Here is an 8837-nt window from a genome sequence, read left to right as displayed (position 1 = left end):
CCTTGCTGCCTTCCCACCCGCCAATGTGTTCGCGTACTGCAGATACTAACCGAGCAGCCATCCCCAGCGCGAAAGCTGCAATCACACTCCTTTTGCAAAAATAGAGTTGGGGAAAAAAAGCACCTCTCCCACCCTACCCCCTCCCCACGGAGGTTCCCACTAACTTGCAAGCGTTCTCGTCGCTGGGCACAGACTAATACGGCTTTTTCTGGCGTGCGCATCCTTTCGTTACTTAGATCCAAAGCATGTTAAGGCGCTAGAGCGTTTCTTCCCTCAGTTTAATTAATACATCAGGACTGCTGCATCTAATGCTTATCTGGATTGTTTTTCTTCAAACATTGCTTTTATTTACCTTCTCGGCCATCTCCCAAGTGTCTTTTATATGCACAATCCTAGCAAGTTTTGCAGGTGGGCATCTTTGAATAGTGGTGTATACAAACCGTGCCAGTTTGAGGAAAAATTGCTGAGACATTTGATAAGTAGAGCTGAAAACACCGAGACTGTAGGATAAAGCTTAAGTTCCTTTTCATTTAGTGCAGTCTGATTTAGAAAATGTTCACGTTCGACGTCCTGTAAGAAAATACATCTAAAAAGGAGGGGAAAGCAAGCCACTGAGTGGATGTGAAGCATATTCATATGCTGTTTGCAGCATTGTGAATCCTGGATCTCAGTCATCTTCTATTTCTACCAGAAACCCTAAAATAATAGATATATATCCTGTTATTCCTTTTTTGTTTGTTTGAGGATTCTTGGAAAATCTGCTTTTACAGCAAATACAGCTGTTACGCAACATTGGCATGAAGATTGGCAACTTTTTTCCTGTTAGTGCTATGTGACTTCTATTTTAGTGTTGTGTAACACCTAAAGACAAAACAGAAAAATACTTCTGTGAAAGACAATTTGTCATCTCAATTTATGAGAGTTTAATTAGTAGTGCTTCTCACTGGTAAACATTTTTGGAAGTCTTGTACAATGGCAGTTTTACTGCAGGCTTGAATGTTAAGCTTAGCTCGTGTTATCTGAATGCTTAATAGGGAAAGAGGAGCAGTGAGCATGCTAATACTTCTCAGCACGTATACAGTAATGTTAAACTCCAGCACCTGACAGCAGCAGCATGTTATGTAAAACAGCACTCCTGATAATGTGTGTCAGGCTTAATACAGATTTGGCAAACCCAGTCTTAGATAATACTTAAAAATGTTTAGAATGTTGTACTGGTGGCAAAATGACCTTGAATATGGTAAACTGAGGCTTGGGGGAGGCTTATTGTGTAGTGAAATCAAAAAGGCCTGAGAAATACTGTTTTCATGTGAAGTTTTGAATCTCTAATCTGTAGTGGTATATAAGTAGTGATTTTTACTCCTCTCTTCCTTCCACTTTGTCCAAGTTACTCAGAAAAGTCTGTTGCTTTAGACATATTTTTTAATGTAGTTTTCCTTCTGTCTATTCTTAGAAAGCTTGGACTAGTATTCTCTAAAGCTATTAATTGTGCATAACTTTCTGAATGTGATTGATAGAAAGCACTGGAAATTGAATATTACCTGCTAATTGCTGCAGGTTTTATTTTTATTTATTTTTAAAATAGGAATTAAGGACTGACCCATTCATAAATGTTTCATAGATAAACAAGAACTTTTCAAAGAACACTCTAGGCAAGCAAAAAGCATTCGATACTTGGAATATTTTCAGGATGACATCTGTAGGCCTACTACATGTAAGCAGTGCTCTTCGTATTTTTTTGATAGGACCTGATAAACTTTCTAAAATTGTGAGTTCTTTTTCTGATATTTCAAAATTACTGTAGCATCTTTAGAATTTACCCTGAAGTGTTTACACTATATTTTTTTAATGTTTAAGGAGACACATGAGATTTTACTCAATTAAAAATGCCCTTTATTTGCATTAAGGGACTTAACTGAACTTGTATTTGCCCCCCATGTTGATGTATAATTTCTTTTTTCCTTTCTCTTTACACATTCCTATATGCCTAATGATCCCTCTTTTTTGTTTGCTGCTCTTATTTTATTCTTGCTGCTCTTATTTTATTCTTGTTTTTTTGGTAAGGTGGTGTCATGCATTATCTCCTGCAAATTTTGCTGCTAGGGTGGATTTCTGTTTCTTTCGGGAATAATTTGAGTTTGCTGCATCAATTCTGAGAAGTGAACATAACCTGTTAGTGCTGTGTATTTCTGGAAGCATCAGTCCTTACGTTGTCTGAGATAACTTCGGGCAGACTGGGATTCAGCTCTGTGCTGTTCAGTTCTCCTCAAGGAAATCTTCTCTAGTGCTGTGAATGATACGTTTCTCCACAAACAGGGATCTCCCTCATTACTTTGCTGAATGCTCCAGGTGGAGATGACCTTTCATTATGTATGGCCCTTTTTAGACTTGGGCATACATTCCCCTGACTTCTCCTAGTGAATGCACACATATTGTGGAAGAGAATTGAAGAGGAGCGCGTATCTTGCCCTTGCTTTTATTAGTTGTGTGTCTGGAGCAGACTTTTTCCTTGTAGAGGAGATTTTGCTTTTAAGTATTAAAAAAGAACAAGGTATGTACAAAATAGACTTTAATTGTTTGGTCTTTACAGTCAAGAATCTAAAGCACTTATAGTTAATATGGAAATTACCTATTTTTGTTTGATTTTGTTTGGAGGTTTTTTTTTTTTTTTAGGATGTGTAGTTTAACCAGCATGAAAATAGTTCAGACTTGCAGGAGAGAAGATGTTTTTGCCTAAATGCACAGTCTCCTTCCATAATGCACACTTGCAAGGACTGCTTTTCGTGATATAGAATCCCCATAGAGGAAGGCCTTTGCATGGAGTGGGGGGACAAGCTGGTGAAGGGATTAAAACAATTGCCGTGTTTCAATGAAATACTGCCTATATATGTTCCTTATATTCATTAAAGGTGTCCTGAATTTTGGGAGCAGTATGTACCTAAAAGTGATGAGAAATGTGTAATTTAGCTATTTGATCTTGTGATATTCCTGATGCCAGTATATATGCTTTTCTAGAGTTGTGGAGTTTCTCAATGTAGAAGCAGGTCGTCTTTTAGCTGTTTATGGTAGGAGACACCACCAGGACACACTAAAATAGGCCTGACTGGGTTATGGTCTTTGTCACTGTCTTCTGAGACAGTGAAGACTACCATGCCTGTCAGGAATCAGAAGCATAATCAGTGTGAGCAGCATATTTTCCCCAGGTCAGATGGAGTCATCATCTCTTTTTCACCCTTTTTTTTTTTTTTGTAAAGGTTGAAATGCCAGTGTTCCATGTTGCGCTCTCTTTTATTTTTCATTTTTTTTTATTAGAATGTTGCAGTAATATAGAATTTTTACCTGTGTGAACATATTCTGTGCTGCCTTATTTTCTACATGGGCTTAATAGTTCTGAGTGTGACTGCCAGAAAAAAGTGTAAGTTTACTTTGCAACACTGGAAAAGTACTTTTAAATAAAATTAAACATTACTTAGGATTCATGTTTGACATGCAAAAGATTTTATTCACTCAGTGCTGCGTTTTAATACTTCAGATAATAAAAGAATTAAGTTTATGGCAGAGATTTTTGCTTCATTCTGAAATGAAGAATATAATGTATTCACATTTCAAGGACATGAGTTCTGTGATTCCAGAGTCACTTCTGTTCCAGATATTCCTCATTATGGCAATATTTAAACAAGTGTCACTTTAAATATGACTAATAATCATATGCTTAGATGCCATCCTAAATGAAGATTCTGTGGAATTAGAGGACACAAAAGGAACCTGGAGAAATGAGGTTTGAAGATTATTGTAAAATAAGTCACTAAACATCAGAAGAATTGCTATGTGAATCTCTCAGTAAAATAGAATAGAAAAAAAGTTTGGTTTTTTTTTAATCCCTTGATTTATCCTGCTTATCTTTAAAGGAGTTTATCACAATACATTAGATTCTGGTAGCTGCAGTCATCAAACATACAAACATGATTCCCAGAGTGCACTGAAGAAAATGCTCAAAAGCAATCTTGGATGTTAGAAGCAATTTTAGAATGAAATAATGCTGAAAAACACTTTGGATGTTTTTTGTTTATTTTAAAAAGTGTTTCTTTTATTTGTCAGTGTGTGACTTTTGGAGATACACCAGGGACTGACACAAGAGACCACTGTTTAACAGCTCATGTGAGGGATGGCGTGGTTGAGATTGCAGCATTTGTACCTTCCTCTCTAAGGCACTGCACTGCAGTACAGATACTGAATATGATCTCAAATTCTGTTTTGGAATTGAGCTGGACAGGCTGTTTGTAGTGAATGGGTTTTAGCCAGGACGTGTAGTCCATTTTGTATTTGGGAATTGCATGTGAACATTTTATATATAAATTTTTTTATTCCAGAACTGTTTGCCAAACAATTTATACCATCATTAGAGTTATATTACTGGATAAAATCACTTGTTTAGTGCGTGTACTGTCTTGTCCAGTGTTCTGCTTTTGGAAGTTGTCTTTATCAGATGTGTGAGAAGGCAGCTGAGGAAACTGTAGCAAATGATTGGTCCACCAGGGAAGTTTCTTGCTAGCCCTGTGAGTTGCTTGCCTCATGTTCTGAGAGACAGAGCTGTGTTTCCTGAAGATGTTTTGATGCATGCTGCTCTTTAGTATTGTGAAGGCCTGAGGAAAATCCATTGTAGGGACTTAAGCTGTGGACAGACCGTAAAGAGAGAATTCCAGTTAATTTCTGACCCAAGATGTACAGTGGTCTTGAGAGCTATATCTGACTTTCACTTCTCTATTTAAATGCTATATTACTAGAGGCATATTGTTAAAGGTGGTCTTTCCTCTAATGTAGCTGTGTGGAAAGTGTGCAGGATGATCTTAATTCAAGAAAGTACACTGGTCTTTCTTGTGCAGGGATAGGGATGCACTGAAACATTTCTTTGAATCTAGGTAAAAGATCAGAAACTGTGTGGGGAAATACTGTCAGTGGATTGACCCCAGGGAGTACATGGTTTAAACTGAAAATACAGAAATCTTCTGGTTTTTATATTTATGAGTGATTTGTATTGAAACTCTGAGTTAGTTTTGGTTTTGTTTTCTCAATTACACCTAGGCTTTTGTTTAAACTTCCTGAATTGACTGAAAAAGTAGCTGTGGTGGATGACAGAAGGAAAGTCAAGAACTGCATATGTATTCCTATACTTCCTAATAAAACTTCAGTATTCCTATACTTCCTAATAAAACTTCAGTACAATAAATTTGTTTTTTTTTGTGTCATGATACTGGTACATAAATAACCTTTGAACTCTAAAACGAGCACATTTTATCAGGGTGAATGAAAGGATCTAAAATTTTATCTTACTGTGTTTGTTTGACACAGTTATACCCTGAAATTTCTTCATATATCAAAGTAAGGTATCATTTTACGTCTCCAGCCTGTATTCTGCTAAAGACCTATACTATGTGTTGCAAGTGTATGGCACTTGTGCACTTGTCTGGCTGTGTTGTCTATATCATTCTGGAAATGGAGGACCTCTTGAAGAGTCTGCCTGATGCATCTCGGCAACTGAGAAAAGGCATAAAGGAACTAGTTTTGATAACAGTTTAAGCTTTTTAAAAGCAACCACAGCAGTATGGAGTTTACTGAAATATTCTGTGCCTACGAGGAGCACAGCAATGGTATTTCTTTGTTCTCCTTGAAAAAAAAAAGAGCAACTTAAGGGCAGCTACTGCCTGAAACATCATCACAGAAGAGGTCACCCCAGTTTCCTAACAAAGACTGGCAGTACCTCCCTTGTGGTTTTACTGCAGGGTAGTTTTATGCTGCAGTCCCTTGTTTTTAAGTGTGAGATTCATTAACTGATTATGTATTCACTTATTAAAGAACTTTTGCTTTTCTTTTTAATTTTTTTTTGCATAATGATAGTGCAACTTGTCAGGTGAAGGGCTTAAACTCTTAAAATATGTTGCTGCTTCTAGAACCCAGTGATATGTTACTCAGCTATGGATTGGAATAAATGTATGTTTGAGGCATGTAATTTAGTAGAAGGTTTTGCTTAGCTTATCAAAATTGCTTAATAAAAACAAAATAATGTCTAGATGTCTCCTGTTAGGAAAGGGAAAGATAGGATAGGTAAGATGTCATAACGTAAGCTGTATCAGCTTATCTCACAGCTACAATTTCTGTTTAAATGTGATGCTATAATGGTCAGTTTTAAAGGAATATTAATGTGTTTGTAAGAGTGTTCACACTAACAGCTACATTAAATTTTAAATAAAAAGATGAGTATACTCTTTCAGTGTTGTGGCATACTTTATTTTTTATCACAGTCCGGAATGACTTCCTTAAAATTGCCATGTGCTTGAAGAAAATTGTAGATCTATTAGATTACCTAGTAATTCAGTAGACTCCAAAGATGGACTTTGGCAAAAATCTCCAAGATACATTCTGTAAGATGCATGGATCAGTTAATTTTTATCATGGACCACATTTTAGTGGAGGACAAGTTTTTTGCTTTGTTTAATTTGGATTTTTTCATATTCTGAACACTTTAGGAGCACTGAGAGGGAGTAACAAGATCATTACATTTTGTGAGGTAACTTCCCAGAGGATTTCAGAGTAATTAATGCTGCATAACAACATAGTTGTATTACCTGGTTGTTTTTCACTTGACTGTGGGAAATAATATCTGATGGATATTAGCTGGCAGAACCAAATGCCAAATGCTGGCATGTCCTGTCTCTCTACCTGTGTAAAAACCTCTCTGGAATCCTACTGTGAAAACTGAGTGCACTGAATTTGAAGAATGTCCCTGATTAAATCCTTCTTTCAAAGGAATGATGAAAAGAAGCAACACAAAATCTGCATTGGCTTTCTGAGGATTGCGAGAAAGTGGAGTTTTATCAGTGGAATCAAGCCAGAAATGGCTGTCTCTTACAGCTATATTTCTTCTTTTCAAACCAGGCAAAGTTGGCAAAAATGAGTGCCTGGGATTTGTGTGGGATGCATTCTTTGCTTTCATAAAAAGGAAAATGGGAAAGAGGAAGGTATCTTCCTTTGCTGAATATGCCACATAATTTCCCTTGGTATATGAGCCTCTTCATTCCTCTGATGAGCAAACAGAATTACTTATGTAAAAATTTAGGTGGAGGAATGAAAGGAATTTGCAGTTTTTGAAGTAAGCCTAGGCAATTGGATAGATTTGCATAAAACTTGGTAAACTACGGGATAGTTGGATTCATCCACTGATAACTGATCTTCATTGTACATCAGGACTGTAGCCATGCTGATAAACATTTGAACATCCCCTATGGTGTGTTTATTTTCTAGTTGCAAAATGGAATAATTTAGTTAGAACTAACAGAGGCATGCTAAACACAGGCTAGGTCATTAAACCTCTCCCTGCAGACACACAGTCTTCATCCTGAAGCAGTCTTTGTTAAAACATTTGGTTCCAGTGGAACAGAGGAAATCTAAATACCTGTACAGGTGGATAAGAAACCTTTAGTCCTGCAACAGTCACGAGAATTCTGTGTGATCCTAACAGTGGGGATTTGCCAAAAAAGAAGCATCAACTGCGTGACTTCATTTTTTTCACTATTTTCTGCACATTTATGAAGTAGATTTTGCAATGCTAATGCATGGACAGTTTTGTGCATTTACACAGTCTTATTTCGTGTACTAGGGAGATGGAATGCTTATGCCCTTTTCCATGCTACAGGAAAGTAAAAAAATTCATAATATGTGGTACAGGGGAATACTCAGTAAGAACAAAATGGGGATGGAGAGAACCTTTCTTCTGGTTGTAGAGGTAATTTAATACCCCTTCACTGCTTAATTGTTGGATTAATCTTTTTTAAAAAGCTTGTATTAAGTAAATGTGGGTTCTGGTTGCTGTTTTTCTGCCCCAGCTAGCACAGAAAGCTAGCTCATGATTTGACAGGTACCAGCAGGCACCTGAAGAAAGTGCAGTGTTGCATTCATGCAGACGTGGAGCAATTCATTCATGAGATCTATCCCAGCAAGTGTGGCTGTAGAGATCTAACTCTCCTAATAAAGGAACTAATAGAGATAAAAGTCTGTGCAAATAACACTGTATGAATTTTCAGGGCCAAAAATGTTAGACAGCATTGCTGAAGTATGACTGTTGAGGCAAAGAGTCCATGAATCAGTACTATCACAGATGCAAATATGATGCTGCCATAGTAAGGGTAACGTGGATAAAGGTTCTATTTCTTGGTGTGTACATAAGAAGTCTTCCTAGTTTATTGTAGTCTTGGAATTATGTAGTAGTCCTTCTGAATAGCTTGTTAGCTAAAGAACCCCAATAGTTTAATATTTAGTAATTGAAAGAAGGGTGATAGCTACATAGGTAAATCCAGAAAACACAAATGCCATAGATATTCCATCATTGTTGACTGAATTTCAATATGGTAAGCTTGTGAGTTAATGATTCATATCCTACAATGTTTTTTAGTAGGTCTTGACGTGACAGTCTGACTGCCTGATAAGGTATGTCAGCTATTATTTATGCTTTAATTACTTCTAATATGTCTAATGTAATGAATTATGCGTTTAAAAAGTTACTACTTTTGATACTGGTACATTGATGGAAAAAGAATCTTAAAGCTTGCAAGAAAAAAGGATTGTAAACAAATCGTCAGTGGAGACCTGGTCTCCATTTTGAGCTGACCAGGGTTCTTGTAGAAACATCCTGTAAATCTCATTTTGCTATGAGGTTCCTGAAATTCTGTAGAAAAAATATTGGTGCAGTTTGGATAGTTTCAGAATATTACTTGCAATGTTACGCCTCCAAGTCCATTTTGGGAATCTGTTAGCAGTATCTTGTACAAGAAGAGTGCTGTGTT

Source organism: Manacus vitellinus, unplaced genomic scaffold (assembly GCF_001715985.3).
Source record: "Manacus vitellinus isolate BGI_N305 unplaced genomic scaffold, ASM171598v3 scaffold_8_pilon, whole genome shotgun sequence".
Taxonomy (NCBI): domain Eukaryota; kingdom Metazoa; phylum Chordata; class Aves; order Passeriformes; family Pipridae; genus Manacus; species Manacus vitellinus.
This window is presented reverse-complemented; position numbering follows the sequence as displayed.